Raw genomic sequence first — 22,226 nt, forward strand, 5'->3', positions numbered from 1 at the left:
AGCAAAGCATGGATAGATGAATTGGCAAGGAGATACTTTGCAGACTGCCGACTCGATATTGTATTACTATCCAGTTGTCCTTAAGGACAAACAGGGCTCCTTCAGGTTTTGCTTATGAAGACAAAGGGGAAATCATCTGTTTTAAGTAGCGTGTGGCTTATAGAAGCATCTTATTAAAATGACTTTCTCCCTGTGGGAATGTGTATTAAGAAACAGTTCACCCAGTCTAAAATCAATTACTTCTGCCTGTGGCAAAGAAAGTCTGAGTTAAACATAATTCTCAGAGGTAGTTAGCATTCCATTGAAGGTTACCATTTCCATCCAAGAGAGGAGTTACCCAAGTTAATCAATTCTCTGAATGTGAAATCTCAGATAGTAAACAAATTAGATTACAGACAGTGCAATTATTAAGTATAACAGGTAAGGCACTGTGTTTTAACTTGGTAATTCAGAGTAATCAGTGGTTAGCTAGAGAGTTCTGATTGTTTGATACTTACTTGAACCTTTATTCAGAAGTAAACACAGAACAAGTGTGAGTATTAACTTATTTCCATGATTCTAGACCCTCCCCCCTCTTGTATGTTCTGCACACTGCAGTCAGTTTTCTTTCTCAAGGAAAAACTCAGGTCTCTGTCCTGCTTCAGTATTCATCTGTTCATCTGTGTTCTCTTGGTAGAATTCAAACAACCTTGCACAGCTTAATGGGCCCTTGATCTGACCCTTCTTTACTTCTCTAGTCTCAGCTTTTACCTCTGTACCTCTCGATCTCCTTTCCCTTTCTTCCACTTTATGTCTATATGGTAGTCATTCTGGATTTCTTTAGTTCTGGAAACATAATGTAATTTCACTGCATTCATTATCAGTCGCTAAGTCTTGTCTGACTCTTTGCGATCCCATAGACTTTTCTTCCAAGGAGCAAGTGTCTTTTAATTTCATGGTTGCAGTCACCATCTGCAGTGATTTTGGAGCCCCCCAAAATAGAGTCTCTCACTGTTTCCACTGTTTCCCCATCTGTTTGCCATGAAGTGATGGGACCAGATGCCGTGATTGTAGTTTTCTGAATGTTGAGCATTAAGTCAACTTTTTCACTCTCCTCTTTCACTTTCATCAAGAGGCTCTTTAGTTCTTCTTCACTTTCTGCCATAAGGGTGGTGTCATCTGCATATCTGAGGTTATTGATATTTCTGCCAGCAATCTTGATTCCAGCTTGTGCTTCATCCAGTCCAGCATTTCTCATGATAAAATAAACAGGGTGGCAACATACAGCCTTGATGTACTCCTTTCCCGATTTGGAACCAGTCTGTTGTTCCATGTCTACTTCTAAATGTTGCTTCTTGACCTGCATACAGATTTCTCAGGAGGCAGGTCAGGTGGTCTGGTCTTCCCATCTCTTGAAGAATTTTCCATGGTTTGTTGTGATCCACAGAGTCAAAGGCTTTGGCGTAGTCAATGGATATATGCAGATATTTATTATGTCCCAGTGTTTACCCAGAGAGCATGAATTTTAAACTATAGGTGTAGCTATGGTCCAATAAAAAGTTTGGCCAATGTATTTATAATATTAGTAAGATGTTTAGAAATTTTTTAAAAAAGTGATTTTTGGAGCTATCATTTTTTAGGGATAAAATGGAACAGAGCTTCAGGTTTCTCTTACATTAGTCTTAATCCTCGACACAATTGCCTGAAGTATGCAGAGAATCATATGAGAAAAATGCCTTTTTTGTATTGATAATTTGAATTCTTAAACTCAATGTTAAAAAACTAAGATCATGACATCTGGTCCCATCACTTCATGGTATATAGAAGGGGAAAGGTGGAAACAGTGACAGATTTCCTTTCTTGGGCTCTAAAGTCACAGTGGATGGTGACTGCAGCCGTGAAATTAGAAGACAGTTGCTTCTTGGCAGGAGAGCTATGACAAACCTAGACAATGTGTTAAAAAGCAAAGATACCACTTTGCTGACAAAGGTCCACATAGTCAAGGCTATGGTCTTTCCAGTGGTTATGTGCGGATGTGAGAACTGGACAATAAAGAAGGCAAAGCACCGAAGAATGGATAGTTTTGAACTGTGGTGCTGGAGAAGACTCTTGAGAGTCCCTTGGACTGCAAGGAGTTCAAACCAGTCAATCTTAAAGGAAATCAATCCTGAATATTCGTTGGAAGGACTGATGCTGAAGCTGATGCTCCAATACTTTGGCTACCTGATGTGAACACCTGGCTCATTGGAAAAGACCCTGATTCTGGGAATGATTGAAGGCAGAAGGAGAAAAGGGTGACAGAGGATGAGATGGTTGGATGGCGAAGTTTACAATGTTGTGGTAATTTCTTCTGTACAGCAAAGTGACTCATATATATGTGTGTGTGTGTGTGTGTGTGTGTGTGTGTGTTTCTTTCTTATTATTTTTCATTATGGTTTATCCTAGGACATTGAATGCAGTTCCCTGTGCTATATGATAGGACTTGTTGTCCATCCATTCTATATGTAATAGTTTGTTTCTACTAACCCCAAATGCCCAGTCCCTCTCTCCCCTACCACCTCTCCCCCTTGGAAACTGCAAGTCTGTTTTCAATGCCTGTGAGTCTGTTTCTGCTTCATAGATAGGTTCATTTGTATCATATTTTAGATTCCACATATAAGTGATATAATATGGTATTTATCTTTCTCTTTCTGACTTACTGCACTTAGTAAGATAATCTCTAGTTCCATCTATTTTGCAAGTGACGTTGTTTTGTTCTTTTTATGGTTGAGTAGTATTCCGCTCTGTATATGTGCTCCATCATCTTTATTCATTTATTTGTCAGTAAACATTTAGGTTGCTTCCATGTCTTGGCTATTGTGAATGGTACTGCTATGAACATAGAGGTGCATGCATCCTTTTGAACTACAGTTTTGTCCAGATATATGTTCAGGAGTGGGATTCCTGGATGATATAGTAATTCTGTTTTTAGTTTTCTGAGGAATCTTCACACTCTTTTCCATAGTGGCTGTACCAACTTGCATTACCACCAACAGTGTAAGAGAGTTCCCTTTCCTCCACACTCTCTCCAGCATTTGTTAGTTGTAGACTTTTATATTCTGGCCATCCAAACTGGTGTAAAGTGGTACCTCACTATAGATTTGATTTGCATTTCTCTAATAGTTAGCAATATTGAACATCTTTTTATGTGCCAGTTGTCCATGTACGTGTTTGGACAAAATGTTTATTTAGATCTTCTGCCTAGTTTTTGATTGGGTTCTCTTTTTGTTATTGAGTTGTATGAGCTGTTTGTATATTTTGAAAAATTAAGCCCTTGTTGGTCACAACATTTGCAAATATTTTCTCCTATCTTGTAGGTTTTCCTTTCATTTTGTTTAGAATTTCCTTTGCTATACAAAAGCTTATAATCTTGATTAGGTCTCATTTGCTGATTTTTGTTTTTGTCTCTGTTGCCTTGGGAGACGGACCTAAGAAACCACTGGTATCATTTATGTCAGAGGATGTTTTGGCCACGTTCTCTTTTAGGAGTTTTTTTTTTTTTTTTTTTTTTTATAAATTTATTTATTTTAGTTGGGGGCTAATTACTTTACAATATTGTAATAGTTTTTGCCATACATTGACATGAATCAGCCATGGGTTTACATGGGTTCCCCTTCCTGGACCCCCCACCCACCTCCCTCCCCATCCCATCCTTCTGGATCATCCCATTGCCCCGGCCCTGAGCCCTTGTCACATGCATCGAACATGGAATGGTGTTCTGTTTCACATATGATAATATACATGTTTCAATGCTATTCTCCCAGAACGTCCCACCCTCACCTCTCCCTCAGAGTCCATAAAATTGTTCCGTGCATCTGTGTCTCTTATTCTGTCTCGCATATAGGGTTATCGTTACCATCTTTCAAATTCCATATATATGCATTAGTATACTGTATTGTTGTTTTTCTTTCTGGCTTACTTCACTCTGTATAATGGGCTCCAGTTTCATCCATCTCAGTAGAACCGATTCAAATGTATTTTTTTTAATGGCTGAGTAATATTCCATTGTGTATATGTACCACAGCTTCCTTATCCATTCGTCTGCTGATGGACATCTAGGTTGCTTCCATGTCCTGGCTATTGTAAACAGTGCTGCGATGAACATTGGGGTACACGCGTCTCTTTCAATTCTGGTTTCCTCGGTGTATATGCCCAGCAGTGGGATTGCTGGGTCATATGGCAGTTCTATTCCCAGTTTTTTAAGGAATCTCCACACTGTTCTCCATAGTGGCTGTACTAGTTTGCATTCCCACCAACAATGTAAGAGGGTTCCCTTTTCTCCACACCCTCTCCAGCATTTATTGCTTGTAGACTTTTGGATAGCAGCCATTCTGACTGGTGTGAAATGATACCTCATTGTGGTTTTGATTTGCATTTCTCTAATAATGAGTGATGTTGAGCATCTTTTCATGTGTTTGTTAGCCATGTGTATGTCTTCTTTGGAGAAATGTCTGTTTAGTTCTTTGGCCCATTTTTTGATTGGGTCGTTTATTACCCAATCAAATAAATGACCCAATCTTTTAGGAGTTTTGTGGTGTCTTATCTTTAATTCTTTAAGCCAATTTGAGTTTATTTTAATGCATATTCTAATTTCATTGATTTACTTGCAGCTGTCCAACGTTCTCAGTATTATTTGTTGAAAAGATGGTCTTTTTCCCATTTTATATTCTTGCCTCCTTTGTTGAAGATTAATTGACCACAGGTGTATTGGAGAAGGAAATGGTAACCCATTCTAGTATTCTTGCTTGGAGAATCCCATGGACAGAGGGTCCTGGCAAGTTACAGTCCATAGGGTTACAAACAGTTGGACATGACTGAAGCAGCTTAGCACACATTGGTTTATGGAGCTTCCCTGTTGACCCAGCAGTGAAGAGTTCACCTGCAATGAGGAGCTGCAGAGGTGCAGCTTCCATCCCTGGGTCAGGAAGATGCCCTGGAGGAGGAGATGGAAACCCACTCCAGTATTCTTGCCTGGAGAGTCCCATGGACAGAGGGTTTGTAAAGAGTTGGATATGACGGAGGCAACATGGCAGGCAGGCAGGCAGGCAGGTACTGGTTTATTTCTGGGCTCTCTCTTCTTTTCCACTAATCCACATGTCTGTTTTTGTGCCAATACCACACTGCTTTCATTACTTTAGTTTTGTAGTATTGTCTGAAGTCGGGAAGGGTTACATGTCCTGCTTTGTTCTTTTTCCTCAGAATTTCTTTGGCAGTTGAGTCTTTTATGATTCCATATAGATTTTAGTATTATTTGTTCTAGTTCTATGGAAAGTGTCATGGGTAATTTGATAGGAATCACATTAAATCTGTATATTTCTTTGGGTACTATGGCCCTATTAGCAATATTAATTCTTCTAATCAAAGAGTATGGGTTATCTTTCCATTTCCTTAAATTACCTTTAATTTCCTTTATTAATATATTATATTTCTCAGCATATATCGTTCACTTCCTTTGTCAGATTTATTACTAAGCATTTTGCTTATTTGTTGTAATTTTAAAAGTTATTACTTTTTACTTTCCTTTTCTGATATTTATTAGTGTAAAGAAATTAATGCACCAATGTCTGTGTATTAATCTTGTATACGGCTACCTTGCTAAATTTATTGATCACTTCTACTAGCTTTTGTGTGGAGTCTTTAGAGGTTTCTGTATATAGCATCATGTCATGTGCATATAGTGGCAATTTTACCTCTTCCCTTCCTATTTGGATACATTTTATTTCTTTTTCTTGTCTGGTTGCTGTGGCTAGAACTTACAGTACTGTGTTGAAGAGAAGTGGTAAGAGTTGGCATCCTTGTTTTGTTCCAGATTTCAGTGGGAAGGCTTTCAGTTTTTCATCAATGCAATTTTATTGGTTGTGGTTTTGTCATAAATAGCTGTTACTATGTTGAGATATATTCCCTCTATATACACATTAGTTAAGAGTGTTATGTCATGAATGGATGTTGAATTTTGTCAGGAGCTTTTTCTTCATCTGTTGAGAATGATCATATGATTTTGTCTTTTTCTTTGTTGTGATATATCACAATGATTTGTGTACATTGAACCATTGTTGGGAACTTGGGATGATTCTTTCGTGGTGTATGATCCTTTTTGTGTGTGGTTGGATTCAGTTTGCTAATATTTTGTTGAGAATTTTTGCATCTATATTCATCAAAGATATTGGCCTGAAGTTTTATTTTTTGATGGTTTCTTCGTCTGATTTTGGTATCAGGGTGATGGTGGCTTTATAGAATGTCTTTAGGAGTGTTCCTACCTCTTCAGTCTTTTGGAAGAGTTGAGAAGGATCAGTAAAAATTTTCCTTTGTTTGTTTGGTAGAATGTTCCTTTGAAGCTTTCTGGTCCTGGACTTCTGTTTGTTTGGAGGGTTTTTTTTTTTTTTTTAATTATATGTTCTATTTACTTTCTAGTGATCAGTCTGTTCACATTATTGACTTCTTTTTGATTCCATTTTGATGGGCCAGAAATCCTATGGACAGAGGAGCCTGATGGGCAACAGTCCATGGTGTAGCAAAAGAGTTGGACACAACTTAGCGACTGAACAACACGTGTTTCTGAAAAGTTGTCCTTTTTCCTAGATTGTCTAATTTGCTGGCATATTATTATTTATAGTATTCTCTTATGGTTTTCAGTATATCTGTGGTAAGAGTTGACATTTTTCCTTTTCATTTCTTATTCTATTTGGGTAATCTTTTTTTCTTTATTGGTGAGCCTAGCCAGAGGTTTGTCAATTTTGTTTACCATTTCAAAGAAGTATTTCTTGGTTTTATTGATTTTTTTTCTATTGTTGTTGAATCTCTATTTCCTCGCTGATCTTTATTATTTCCTTCCTTCTGCTAACTTTAAATTTTGTTTGTTCTTCTATTTCTAGTCTTTTAGGTGACCTGTATCACTAAAAACTTCCCTGTAATAACTTCTTTTGTTGCATCCCACAGATATTATATGGTTGTGGGAAAATATTTTAATGAATTATTTTTTTTTAAATTTTGCACCATATATCTTAGAGAGAGAATGCCTTTGATTTCTATGTTTGTGAGTCTAAAGTGTAATTAACATTACACTATTACATTAGCTTCAAGTGCATATCTTAATAATTCAGCATTTGTATACAAATTATCACCATTATAAGTCTAGTTACCATCTGTTTCGATAAAAAATTGCAAATTTATTTCTTTTGTGATAACTTTTAAGATTTACTTTCTTAGCAACCTTCATATTTGCAATACAGTGTTATTGACAGTAGTTGCCATACTATACGTTGCATCCTCATAACTTATTCATTTTATAACTGAAGTTTATACCTCTAGATCACTTTTATCCATTTCACCCACTCCTCAATCCTTCTCCCTCTGGCAAATACCATTCTATTCTCTGTGTCTATGCATTTTGTTTTGTTTGTTCACTATTCTCTTTCTCTTTCTTTTAGTTTCCACATATAAGTGAAATCATAAGGAATGGTACTTGTTTTTTTTCTGACTGACATTTTTTGCTTAGCATAATACCATCAGTATCTATCCACGTTGTCACATATGCTGAGCTTTCATTCATTTTAGTGGCTGACTAATACTCCATTGTGTGTTTATGTACATCTTTATTCTCCATTCATCCATGAATGGGCACTTAGGTTGTTTCCATATCTTGACTGTTGTAGATAATACTACAATAGACATAGAGATACATATATCTTTTTGGCAGTATTTATTTTGTTTCCAACCTTTATTTGGGTATAATTGACAAATAAAATTGTATATATTTAATGTGTGCAACATGAGATGGTTTCATAACCTATATGTCGTAGAATGATTAGATTGCATTATAAAAGTGATTGATGTCATTATATTACTATGTCTCCCAAAAGCACATATAATAAAAATGGGGAAAATAAGCTTAAAATATACTTGATTTTAATACAATTTCAAGACTATAATTCCAGATTTCATTATAAACAATCAACCGTTTCTTTTATTCTTTTCATTTGCCATGAGATTTATTGTTTTCTTTCTAATTTTATAAGCAATACATGTTCATTGTAGTCAACTAGAAATACGTAAAAGCATCAGTTAAGTTCACTTCAGTTGCTCAATTGTGGACTGCAGCACACCAGCTTCCCTGTCCTTGACCAACTCCCGGAGCTTGCTCAAACTCACGTCCATCAAGTCAGTGATGCCGTCCAACCATCTCATCCTCTGTCATCCTCTTCTCCTGCCTTCAGTCTCTCCCAACATCCGGTGTTTTCTAAAGAGTCAATTCTTCCTAAAGGGTGGGCAAAGTATTGGAGTTTCAGCTTCAGCATCAGTCCTTCCAATGAACACCCAGGACTGATCTCCTTTAGGATGGACTGGTTGGACCTCCTTGTGGTCCAAGGGACTCTCAAGGGTCTTCTCCAGCACCACAGTTCAAGAACATCAGTTCTTCAGCACTCAGCTTTCTTTATAGTCCAACTCTCACATCCATACATGACTACTGGAAAAACCATAGGTTTGACTAGATGGACCTTTGTTGGCAGAGTAACGTCTCTGCTTTTTAATATGCTGTCTAGGTTGGTCATAACTTTTCTTCCAAGGAGCAAGTGCCTTTTGATCTTATGGCTACAGTCACCATCTGCAGTGATTTTGAGTCACTGGCAGTGATTTGGATCACTGGTATTTCTCATGATGTACTCTGCATATAAGTTAAATAAACAGGGTGACAATATACAGCCTCAGAAATGTGTGAGTCAAGGCTGTATATTGTCACGCTGCTTATTTAACTTATATGCAGAGTATATCATGTGGAATGCCAGGCTGGTTGAAGCACAAGCTGGAATCAAGATAGCTGGGAGAAATATCAATAACATATAACCATAGATAAAAATAATCACCCTTAATCCCCACCCCCAGAGATAATGATCATTAGCATTTTGATAAATTTTCTTACTTCCTATATATTTCAAGTAATATATGTATCTATTTATATCTATTTTAATTTAAGTATAATTGATGTCCCACTCACCAGATGGTCAACACCAAAATCAGATTGGTTATATTCTTTGCAGCCAAAGATGGAGAACCTCTATACAATCAGCAAAAACAAGACCAGGAGCTGACTGTGGCTCAGATCATGAACTCCTAATTGCCAAATTCAGACTTAAATTGAAGAAAGTAGGGAAAACAACTAGACTGTTCAGGTATGACTGAAATCATATCCCTTATGATTATACAGTGGAAGTGACAAATAGATTTAAGGGACTAAATCTGATAGACAGAGTGCCTGATGAACTATGGACAGAGGTTCGTGACATTGTACAGGAGGCAGGGAGGAAGACCATCCCCACTGAAAAGAAATGAAAAAAGCAAAATGGCTGACTGAGGAGGCCTTACAAATAGCTGTGAAAAGAAGAGAAGCAAAAAGCAAAAGAGAAAAGGAAAGATATTCCCGTTTGAATGCAGAGTTCCAAAGAATAGCAAGGAGATATACGAAAGCCTTCAACAGTGATCAGTGCAAAGAAATAGAGGAAAACAACAGAATGGGAAAGACTAGAGATCTCTTCAAGAAAATTAGAGATATCAAGGGAATATTTCATGCAAAGATGGGCTCGATAAAGGACAAAAATGGTATGAACCTAACATAAGCAGAAGATATTAAGAAGAGGTGGCAAGAATACACAGAAGAAATGTACAAAAAAGATCTTCACGACCCAGATAATCACGATGGTGTGATTACTCACCTAGGCCAGACATCCTAGAATGTGAAGTCAAGTGGGCCTTAGAAAGCATCACTACGAACAAAGCTAGTGCACGTGATGGAATTCCAGTTGACCTATTTCAAATCTGGAAAGATGATGCTGTGAAAGTGATACAATATGCCAGCAAATTTGGAAAACGAAGCAGTGGTGACAGGACTGGAAAAGGTCAGTTTTCATTCCAACCCCAAAGAAAGGCAATGCCAAAGAATGCTCAAACTATTGCACAATTGCACTCATCTCACATGCTAGTAGAGTAATGCTAAAAATTCTCCAAGCCAGGCTTCAAAAATAGGTGAACCATGAACTTCCAGATGTTCAAGCTGGTTTTAGAAAAGGCAGAGGAACCAGAGATCAAATTGCCAACATCCGCTGGATCGTTGAAAAAGCAAGAGAATTCCAGAAAAACATCTATTTGTGCTTTATTGACTATGCCAAAGCCTTTGACTGTGTGGATCACAACAATCTGTGGAAAATACTTCAAGAGATGGGAATACGAGACCACCTGACCTGCCTCTTGAGAAACCTGTATGCAGGTCAGGAAGCAACAGTTAGAACTGGACATGGAACAACAGACTGGTTTGAAGTCGGAAAAGGAGTACGTCAAGGCTGTATATTGTCACCCTGCTTATTTAACTTCTATGCAGAGTACATCATGAGAAATGCTGGGCTGGATGAAGCAGAAGCTGGAATCAAGATTGCCGGGAGAAATATCAATAACCTCAGATATGCAGATGACAGCACCCTTATGGCAGAAAGTGAAGAGGAACTAAAAAGCCCCTTGATGAAAGTGAAAGAGAAGTGAAAAAGTTGGCTTAAAGCTCAACGTTCAGAAAACTAAGATCATGGCATCTGGCCCCATCACTTCCTGGGGAATAGATGGGGAAACAGTGGAAACAGTACCAGAATTTATTTTTTTTGGGCTCCAAAATCACTGCAGCCATGAAATTAAAAGATGCTTATTCCTTGGAAGAAAAGTTATGGCCAACCTAGATAGCATATTAAAAATCAGAGACATTACTTTGCCAACAAAGATCCCTCTAGTCAAGGCTATGGTTTTTCTAGTAGTCATGTATGGATGTGAGAGTTGGACTGTGAAGAAAGCTGAGTGCTGAAGAATTGATGCTTTTGAACTATGGTGTTGAAGAAGACTCTTGAGAGTCCCTTGGACCGCAAGGAGATCCAACCAGTCCATCCTAAAGGAGATCAGTCCTGGGTGTTCACTGGAAGGACTGATGTTGAAGCTGAAACTCCCAATACTTTGGCCACCTCATGTGAAGAGTTGACTCATTGGAAAAGACCCTGATGCTGGCAAGAATTGGGGGCAGGAGGAGAAGGAGACGAAAGAGGATGAGATGGTTGGATGGCATCACCGACTCGATGGACATGGGTTTGGGTAAACTCCGGGAGTTGGTGATGGACAGGGAGGCCTGCTGTGCTGCGATTCATGGAGTTGCAAAGAGTCGGACTCGACTGAGTGACTGAACTGAACTGAACTGATGTCCCACACCCTATCAGTTCCAAGTGTAAACATAGTGCGTCAATATTTCAATATATTACAAAATGATGATTATGAATGTATATTTTATCCTTGTGACTTGTTTATTTTATAATTGGAAATTTGTACCCCTTAATCTCCACCCATTTCACTCACCCCCTCCACCCTCTCTTTTCTGGCAGCAACCTGTTTGCCTGTCTGTTTTCAGTGTCTTTTAATCTATTTCTGTTTGGTTATGTTTGTTCATTTATTTTGGATTTTAGATTCTGAATATAAATGAAATCATATGGTATATTTTTCTCTGCCTGACTTATTTACTTATTTCACTTAGCATAATACATTCTATGTCAATCCATGTTACTGAAGATATATATCACATCATCTTTTTCCATTCATTTACTTATCAGTGGACACATGAACACTTAGGTTTTTCTGTATCTTGGCAATTACAAATGATAGTGTCTTTTCAAATTACTGTTTTTTTTTTTTTTTTTTCAGTAAGTACCCAGGAGAGGATTTGTTAGATCATGTAATAGTCACTTTTAATTTTTTGAGGAACCTCCAATTCCTTCATATTTTGAGGAGCCTCCGTGCCAGCCAAACAGTTTGCATCACCGCCAGTAACGCACGTGATTTCCCTTTACTCTGTATTGCCAGCAACACATGTTACTTCCTGTTCTCTTGATAATAACCCTCCAAACTATTATTAAGTGTGAGGTAATATCTCATTGTGGTTTTGATTTGCATTTTCCTGATAATGAGTGATATTGAACATCTTTTCATGTACCTGTTAGCCATCTGTAAGTCTTCTTTTGAAAATGTCTACTGAGATCCTTTGTCCATTTTTTAAATTTAGTTGTTTGTTTTTTTGATTATTGAGTTGAGTTCTTTATATATATTGAGTATTAATCTGTTAACAGATACATGGTTTATAAATATTCTTTCCCATTTAATAGGTTGCCTTTTAATTTTTTTTTTTCATGATTTCCTTTACTGTGCAGAAATATTTTAGTTTGATGTAGTCTTATTTGTTTATTTTTGCATTGGTTGGATTGACTTTAAAGTCAGATCTAAAAATATCTTGCCAGGAGAGATGTCAATGAGCTTACCTTGTTGCTGTCTTCATGTCCTTTGCATTTTAATGAGCTACATTCTCTTTAAGTACCCTTTGTTTCAGACAATATGAGTCCCTAATCTATCTCTGATGGTTATTATATTATATCTATTTTCATATTAGTTAAAATAGTCTCTTTTCCCCAGAAGGCCTTATCTTTTGTATTTGTGGAAATTCCTCCATTGTTCTGAGTGTGTCACAATATTACCTTCAGTTTTTGAAAGCATAATTTTTAATTAAAAATTTTTATTTCTCCAATTATTTTGTATACCTTATGGCAATTAACTATATATTTGTGTTTTTCTAAAGATGAATTTCCACTCATAGAATAAGTTTTTTGATAATATGGACTAATGTCTTATTTATCAGTTTACACTGCATAATGAATAGCAAGACATCTTGAATAGAACTGGAACTGGGTTTTTTAAAAACTACTGTTTTATTCATTCTAAGCCACTGTTTTGTTTCATTTTACAGTAATTAATATATGTCAATAATCTTATCAGATCACATATGCAGGTGTCATATTAAACGTAATTTTGAAGCTAGCCTGAGTAAGAGATTTGAAACTGATGCCCAAAGAGTTTTTTATGATTTTGTCTATCTTACAAATATCTGAAATCTTTTCAGCTGATCCATTTGGGAATATAAGACCAGAAAGTTTAAATAAGCATCTTAGGAATTATGGCTGTGTTTTCTCAAATGTGGCAGGTGTGCAGCACTTTATTTTGGCTTTCATACCGAATCTTAATCCATGCAGGAAGTATGCCACTTTATCTGTCTCAGTCATTAGTTCTACTGACACCGCTAAGTTGTGAGATCCAAATGCAATCACGGATAGCAGACATCTGTTTAATACTTAACAGCTCTTGTCATGGTGGTCATTTAAAAATAGGGTGGTACTAACTGCATCCTTATTCCCTGGGCAAGACATGGTCAGGTTGGCAGATTTCCTCACCGAGACACTTGTCCAACATTGCTTCTGTGTCCATCGCATCCTTTCACCCCTCCATTAAGAAGCAGTCATTCAGATGGGAGTTCTCTGTTGCCTCCGCTGGACCCTGAAAGCTCTCTGAACTTACCAGTACTCAGACACTCCAGGACTGGCTCTTTTTATTTCTTTTTTCCAAGAATGGCCAAGTAAATGTGTGTTAGACTTGGGTTTATGAGAGAGTCAAAACAAAACATCTTGCTCCACAGCTAAAAACAGAAGTCTCACAATGAGTTGTCCCAACTCTCTGAGCTGGGGTTTAAACAGGACTGATTTATTTTAAAAGCTTTTTTGCTCAGATTTCATTACAGAGCTTAAGAGGCTGCTCCAATGTCCTCAGGTTGAATAGGAGAGTAAAGTACAGCCCAGGGAAAGGATTGAGCACAGCCTTCCTGAAGAGATCAGGCCTTTTTATTATTAACGGCAACAACAATAACAGCAACCACCAGCGCAGAAAGACAAAGTACTGTCTGTTTTTTACTTACACCCACGATGCCTGTCTCATCAGGTCATACATTTGCTTAGAGAATACCACTGAAATCCTTTCAGACCAGATTTTGATGTTATTCTTGTCATTATGCTGTAATGTCAGGGATGCGATCTTGGATATTTTAAATATGTAGTTGTAATTTGCTCTATTTTTCCTTATTTTCAAAGGTCAAGCACTTTAGCAGTTTAGGAAAATGTTTCAGGGTTTCATTTTTTTTTTTTTTTTTAGGTTAAGACAGTGTGTGCCTGCAGCATTCATCATTTAAGAAAATAGTGTTTTTCTCTTTCAGACCCCAATTTCCACTCATTATCAGAGAGCTGAATTCTAAATCAACGATTGTGGAGAAAAGATGTGCAAGTTGAATAAAACATTTCCAGAAGAGCCTGAATAATGGTCCTGAATAAAGGGAACTGAAATGTTCTTGAATTGTAATTGGAAAAAAATCAAGTGTGTGTACTCAGGAGCACATCTACTAAGAAGAGGTTAGTTATTATTATTCTTAGTGCTATTTAACGTTTATGGGCCTCAATGGTATTTTTAGTTCAGAATTGAACACAAGTGGTCTGATAAGTGATCTCCCATCCAAATTATCCATGTGGAGATTCACCTGTAATCATTCTTTGTGCAGAGAGAGACGACACTGATAAACAACCCCAGAACAGGGGGACTGTTAATGCAGCAGTATAATCTAACTCAGAGCAAAAGAAAGGGACTAGTGCAGACACATATGGCATTGGAAAGTATCACTTGATACTCTCTTCTCTTGCCTGGTTTCTCCATGGCTGGACATTCAGAACCCAGTGAACACATTTGCTGGACTCATACAAAGTTGCCGAGACACTGAAGAAGGCAGTAAGGGTAGGTTGAGGAGGACTGAAGATTAGGGTCAATGTCTGATTGCCAGGATTTTATGCCCCACAGATAAGTCGTGGAATGTCTTTTCTTCTTTGTCTCATACTGATCATATAGAAAAACAGTGATGCTCTTTTTGAGAAACTATCTCTGATACTTGACTCTGAAAAACTATAATAGAAACATTTCTGAAGTAATGACTATTATCGTCCAGAGGAAATTAAAAATAAGAGAGCGTATTCCTATTAAATGTTAGATGGAAATGAGAAAGGTAGATATATGAGTCAGGATGGAATGTTTAAGAATGAATACATGCTTCTATATGTAAATCTCTGTGCCAGTTACTTACTATGTACAAAGGAAAAACTGGTTCCAGTACTTAAGATGAAGCTAAATATCCAACAATTATTCTAATAGAGGAGACAGTCTGAATTTTAAGCTAAGAAGTATAGACTTTAAGCATTGGTGAGCTGTTGAAAATTCTTGAGTAGGTGAGTGACATGTCCAGAATTGCGTTTTACGAAGATTAACCTGATGGCATTTTCAGGATTGATTAGCGTGAAGTCTGTATTGTGACAGAACAGATTGTGATAATGCAAGCCTGAAATATGGCACTGGCAAAGAGAATAGAAAGGAATAAATTGATTTAAAAGATCCATGACAGTGGAACTTTAGGTCTTGATTATTAAATATGGGACCTGAAGTAGGCAGACGTCAGACATGACTCCAGACACTTTGAGCTTGAGATGAGAAATCAAGAATGTCCTGACTGTCATTGGTTTATTATTATATCCTGGATGCTGTGAATCATGTAATCGATTGCATTTTAAAAATCCTGGGTCCAAATCTGTTCCACATCGACTCAGTGGCCTGCGTCATCTTGGCATCTGTTTTCTGCACAGTGATCCATTGCCAACCACAGATTTTACATTACTGAAAATTAGAATGTGTGGGAAAACTAAAGTTAACTCGACCAAGAAGTTCAGAAAAAAAAATTGCATTTAACATATTTTAAAAATTAAAGCTCAGTAAATAAAAATTATAGTAAAAATCCAATTTCTAGATCAGTCTGAGTTAGAAATTTATATGAATTTACTCATCCCATTGAAACCAAAGCACTAGTTAAACACACACACACATGCACACACACACACACACATACACACATGCACGCTTGCGAGAATGAGAGCAAGAGAGATAGCTTTTCTCTGGCTTCATTTTTAGTTGTTCAGAAAATATTGCTGAAGTAGTATAATCTGCTGAGGCAGATTTTCCCAGAAGTTTTATATTATGCAAAGTGATTTCTTTTTAAAGTTTTCAAACCAACCCTTACCGACTTGAGATTTAATATATCTTACACTTAAATTCTCTTTTCCATTTTTAGTAAGTCTCAGGAAAATGCTTGCAATAACTGCTTGGCATGTTCGCAAATTATGAAGATCCTGAAGGACATGTATTTATATTTATCTGCATATTGAGAACATGAAGTTTAAATAGATGCCTTATACCTGCAGTATCCCCTAGACTCATTTAAGTGGTCCGCAAAAGTGGGGAAGTAATCATTCCAGTAGACTATTTTGCTTACAGAGATTCTAACTCTTCTAGATAGAAATATATGCATGCAGTTTGAAAACTTTATGCAGATATATATAACCATCCTATAGAAAAAACATGATTGTCAGAACCACAAATAAGACATTACTGTCCTGCCTTCATTTATTCATGATTTCAAACATTTTCTACCTTTATTTTATTGTTGTGAATTTCTCATCTTTATTTTCTCTTATAGTATGTGGTTTTGTGATTCTCATATATCATTTAACTGACATTCTCAAACTATAGAGATGTCACAGAGCAACATAGAGTCAGAGAATAAATGTCAGCATCTTCATGGAAAGTGTGAAACTGTTTTTTTTTTTTTTTTTGAGTTTTCAAAGCTTTAGCATTAAAATAAACATTTATTTCTGCTGTTGTTTTTGAGTAAAGACAATTCACAGGAATTTAAATGATAAAGCCAAAATTTTGTCAGGTTAAATGCAAACAGCTTTGCACTCTCCACGATTCTCAGAGGACTTGCTCACAAAGTGATGTGCAGCTTTGGTGTCAAGACAGACACGTCTAGTTTAAGTTTTGAATCCATTATTAAGTAGCTAGAACACTTTGGTAGTTTACTTAATTTTTCCAAACCTTAGCTTCACTGTAAAAATGGAGAGAATCATAATACTAATTTCATAGGGTTGCTAGAAAGGTGAAATGACATATTGTGGATAAAATACTAAGGACCTGTCACAGGGTTAGTGGTTCATATGTGGTTACCTGTATTAATTCATGGCTACTATTAGCATTATATGGTAGTCTTAAGAGGAGATACCTGTGTGATACTGTGCATTTTAAAACACCTTCCTAGGACATCTCATAGTTGGACAGTTGTTTTTCTCTTCACTGCTGTATCAACCTTGTACCCTTTCCTTCATTATCCCATACATTTCTATATTATTGTGATTTAATAGTATTTTTTGCCTTTGTGACTCCAAGGAAACCATGGACTTCCTGAATACTTGTTCTGGGATTCTATATAGATCTTGAAGTAATACAATAAGTGGGGATGTTTATATATAATCATATGTGTATTATTCAGCTATATATATATATATATGTTTTATGTATATTCTTTTTCAGATTATTTTCCATTATAGGTTATTACAAAATATTGAGTATAGTCCCCTGTACTATACAGTAGGTTCTTGTTGGTTATCCATTTTATATAGTAGTACCTATGTGTTAATTCCAAGGTCTGAATTTATCCCTCCTTGCCCTCTCCTTTGGTATCCATTAGTTTCTTTCCTATGTCTGTGAATCTGTTTCTGTTTTGTACATAAATTCAGTTGTACATAATTTTCTTTTAGATTTCACATGTAAATAATATATGATATTTGTCTTTGTCTAACTTACTTCACTTACTGTGATAATTTCTAGGTTCATCCATGTTGCTGCAAATGGCGATATTTTCTTTCTTATGGATGAATAATTTTCCATTGTATGCATGTGTGTGTGTGTGTGTGTGTGTGTGTGTGTATGTGTGTATATAATTATTTTTGTTGTAGTTCAATTGCTAAGTTGTGTCCAACACTTTGTGACCCCATGAACCTCAGCACACCAGGCCTCCCTGTCCCTCACTATCTCCCGGAGTTTGCCCAAGTTCATATCCATTGAATTGGTGATGCCATCCAACCATCTTATCATCTGCCACCCTCTTCTCCTTTTGCCTTCAATCTTTCCCAGTATCAAGATCTTTTCCAATGAGTTGGCACTTCACATCAAGTGGCCAAATTATTGCAGCTTCAGCTTCCGCATCAGTCCTTCCAATGAGTATTCAGGGTTGATTTCCTTTAGCATTGACTGGTTTCATCTTCTTGCTGTCCAAGGACCCTCAAGACTATTCTCCAGCACCACAACTCAAAAGCGTTAATTCTTTGGTGCTCAGCCTTCTTTATTATGGTCCAGCTTTCAAATCCGTACATGACTATTGGAAGGACCATAGCTTTGACTATACGGGCCTTTGTCAGCAAAGTGATGTCTTTGCTTTTTAATACTCTGTGTAGGTTTGTCACAGCTTCCAAGAAACACATGTCTTCTAATTTTATGTCTGCAGTCAACATCCACAGTGATTTTGGAGCCCAAGAAGAGAAAATCTGTCACTGTTCCCACTTTTCCCCTTTCTCTTTGCCATGAAGTGATGGAACTGGATGCCATGACCTTAGTTTCTTTAATGTTGAATTTTAAGCCAGCTTTTTCACTCTCCTCTTTTACCCTCATCAAGAGGCTCTTTAGTTCTTCTTCACTTTCTGCCATTAGAGTGGTATCATCTGCAAATCTGAGGTTACTGATGTTTCTCCCAGCAACAGATAGATAGATAGATTCATCTGTCCATGGACATTTGGGTTGCTTCCATGTCCTGGCTATTATGAATAGTGCTGCAGTGAACACTGGGGTGCATGCATTTTTTTCAAATTATAGTTTTTTCCAGATACTATTATCCAAGAATGGGACTGTGGAATTATATGGTAATTCTATTTTTATTTTTTTAAGGAACTTTCATACTGTTTTCTATGGTGGCTGTACCAGTTTACATTCCCACCAATAGTGTAGCAGAATTCCTTTTTCAGTACACTCTCTCCGGCATTTATTATTTCTATACTTTTTGATGATGCTATTCTGATTGATGTGAGGTGATAACTAATTATGGTTTGGATTTGTGTTTCTCTAATAATTAGCAATATTGAATAAAATATTGTGAATCACCAATTTAATTTGTATATTTCCATCTTGGTGGAAAACAGAAATGCTCTATTAACTTGATAAATTCTTTATATTGAGGTTTAATCACATGAAAGCATTAAGTTCTAGTGAGAATGTAAAGCTAGATTATGGAAATATCTCTATTTCATGGTGAACTGTGGACAGAGAAAAACAGTTGGTAATTCTGAAAAGATTAGGGCTTTATCACTTATAGAAGGGTTTTATCACTTATAATTTTAAAAATTCTCATTTTCAGTGAATAAAAAAATTCAGGCATTTCAAATCAATCATGGTCCAATTTGCCTATTAGTTCATTGGCAAAGGTTGATAATTGAAATACTGTTCAGTTTCTGCAATGGATTTAATTTATTATTTTGAGTTTCAATACAAATTATTTTGAAATAAGAAAGTACCCCTATTAAATTTTGCTCCTCATATACCTACAGATACAGGTATTATTTTCAGTGGAAAGCTAAATTTCAGAAGTATTCTGAAGGTTATGGGTAATTCTTTTCTCCTTACTTCTGAGTTTCTTTGTGTTATAAAATAGAAACATACATAGCCTTCTTATATACTTATAACAATGCTTAAGCCAATTGTCTGTCTTCTTGTAAGTTCCAAATCAGACGCAAAGTAGAAATAACTTACGTAAAACTGAATACATTAAACCACAAACAAGGTAGACCTAAACAAATTAGGAGATGTGACCCACTGGACTAAGGACAGTTCTCCTTATGCAAATCTGTAGATAGAGGTGGTTGTCAGGAATTTAGAAATAATGTCTACCTTGTCCTAGTCTGAGTTACCTTGTCAGATTGAATCTGGTAGATTTACGTTTTTCCCCCTCTATAACATGGAGAGTGATTCTAGAGATTTTCTGGGGACTCTCAGCTTAGCCTTAATTTTGAAAGTGTGGAGGAGGTGGGAACAAAGACAGTTAAAGTCACCACTTATATTTCTCCTGTCAAAGATCATTGGGAAAAGATGTTTGGTATTAAAGTATTTAAAAATTTTAAGACTTTTCTACACAAGGAAAGATTTGGAGCAGTCCTTCATGCATGGGTGAGTGTGAGAGTATCTGAGAGGCTTCTGAGATTGGGACTCTGAGTAGAGTTTCTCAAAATGCTGTGAATAAACCACCTAGGACATGAGCTAACTTTAGGTGGTAGAAGAACAAACGTTTTTTTTTTTTTAACTTTTAATAGCTGAGAGTTTCTATTTAAATGTGAAGAAAGAAAATAAACCAAAGATGTTAGGAGATAACTGAAATTAGTGTGAAATATGTGAAATAAAGTAGGTAGGGTATACAACAAATACTTGCTTTCTTTTTCATGATATATTTGCATGTCTTACAAGGATATGGCCAAAATTATGAAGATATTATACAAGTAACTGAACTTTGAGAAGCATTGTCTTTAAAAGGAAGAATTAGATGAATTATGTATTTTTCATTCTGTTTGTCTTATTTCAAGGATAACTGAGAATTTTGTTACTTTTACCACCAATGAAGAGTTGAGAGTATTAGAGTAATATCTTCTAATTGAGAAAACATAAGCAACTCTGTATGTACTGGCTGCTAATTTATTTCCTTTGCTTTGTGTGTGTGTGTGTGTGTGTGTGTGTGTGTGTGTGCAGGCACGCACACCTGCACACACATGTACTCGGTCGTGTCCGACTCTTTGTGACCCCATGGACTGTAGCCTGCCAGGCTTCTCTGTCCATGGGATTTGCTAGATAAGAATACTGGAGTGGGTTGCCATTCCCTCCTCCAGGGGATCTTCCTGGACCCAGGGATTGAACTCCTGTCACTTGCGTCTCTTGCATTGGCAGGCGGATTCTTTACCACAGAGCCACCTGGGAAACCCTTCTTTTGCTTATTTACTTTGGCTTAAATAACACAAGAATTGATTTTAAATTGTACATTGTGAAGAAAGTTAGTCAGTTTTACATAGGGTTCTTATTCCAGGTTAGAAGTTTTGAGTATCCGGAGATTACGTGTTGGGTATTTATAAATATGCAAGACTACATGCTTGCATATTTATTCTTTATTTGTACATTAAACAAATATTTAATAGGTTTGTATCATCTCTTTCAGTTAACTATAAAATACTTATTATAATATTCATTTCAAAAAAACTGCTAGCTTGATTTTTGTTGATAGCAAGGAAAAGAGAAACTACCACCATTTTTAGGTTAAACTATCTTAAATTCTTGGGGATTTTTTTTTTTTTTGTCATAAAAGAATCTAAAGAAGTATTTTGCAAGTTGTGGGCCCTGCACCTTCTAAAGAAAATTTTCCTGAGATACTTTCCAAAATGTAAGTTCTCTAGGAGTGTGGTCTGGGAGTTCACACTTAATAAGATTTTAGGTGATTTCTATTTGTACTTCGAAAGATTGAGTGCTACTCAAGATGAAAGTAGTGATTGACTCTAGAGTTTGTGGAGAATTTCACTTGTGAATGGATGTTAAATACACTCCTTAAATTATTCATAAACATAGGCCCATAATTTGAAGGATAGTGGATTGCTGCTTTTTTGTTGTTCTCAACTCCCCTCCTTTCTTCTCCTTTCTCCTTCTTGCTTCAACCCCCTCCTAAAGCAAATGCATATAGGTTTCCAACTTTTTAACCAAAGACTACTTTGAAAAATCAGACTCCTCCACTTTTATGTCTTTAAAGAATCTTGGAAACCACCCAAGTGCAATGTTTTGATCCCATTTTCAAAAATGCTTAAGAAGTGAACTTAACTCACCCATAGGTTCTAATAATGGAACCTGAAAAATTGCCTTGTTTCACAGAATGCTACAACTTGAATATCTGACTATGCTGTGAGATATTTTCGTTGATTCATTTGATTCATTTTCTGTTGAGTCGATCAGAAATCGTCAGAGCAGTTGTTAGTTTTGGGATAATTTTTCTGCTGCCTCTAACCGTACCCTGGTGAGAAAAAAAAGAGGGGGAGGGAAAAGTTAAACACATCTTGTCCTGATGCAGAGATGAATAGCACTGAAAGAGTCCCACTGTGGCACTTTGGCGTTGGTCAACAAAGCTGAAAAGCAGCGTGGGACACACAAGGAAAAATGGCGGGTTGGGGGGAGGGGCAGGGGGATGTTCCCATAAATTCAAAATTAAGTTCCTCCTTCAATTTCCGTGAAGCAAACTCCCTGTGGTGAACATCTGGCAGGCCATTAACTTTTGTTACTTTGTTTTATTAAAAAATCTGAAGGTGAGAGAAATTGCTCCA

The 22,226-nt window shown here is 36.6% G+C and overlaps 1 long non-coding RNA gene across 1 annotated transcript in view; it reads left to right on the forward strand.

The window, feature by feature from the left end:
• LOC145511090 (uncharacterized) overlaps positions 1-22,226 on the forward strand; it is a 704,343-nt gene that overhangs the window by 303,538 nt on the left and 378,579 nt on the right. The window contains exon 5 of the long non-coding RNA XR_014057492.1: positions 14,123-14,315. This is a non-coding gene — a long non-coding RNA (uncharacterized LOC145511090). The remainder of the gene's footprint in view (positions 1-14,122; positions 14,316-22,226) is intronic.

Source organism: Giraffa tippelskirchi, chromosome 6 (genome assembly GCF_054371585.1).
Source record: "Giraffa tippelskirchi isolate mGirTip1 chromosome 6, T2T-mGirTip1v1.2.pri, whole genome shotgun sequence".
NCBI classification, from domain to species: domain Eukaryota; kingdom Metazoa; phylum Chordata; class Mammalia; order Artiodactyla; family Giraffidae; genus Giraffa; species Giraffa tippelskirchi.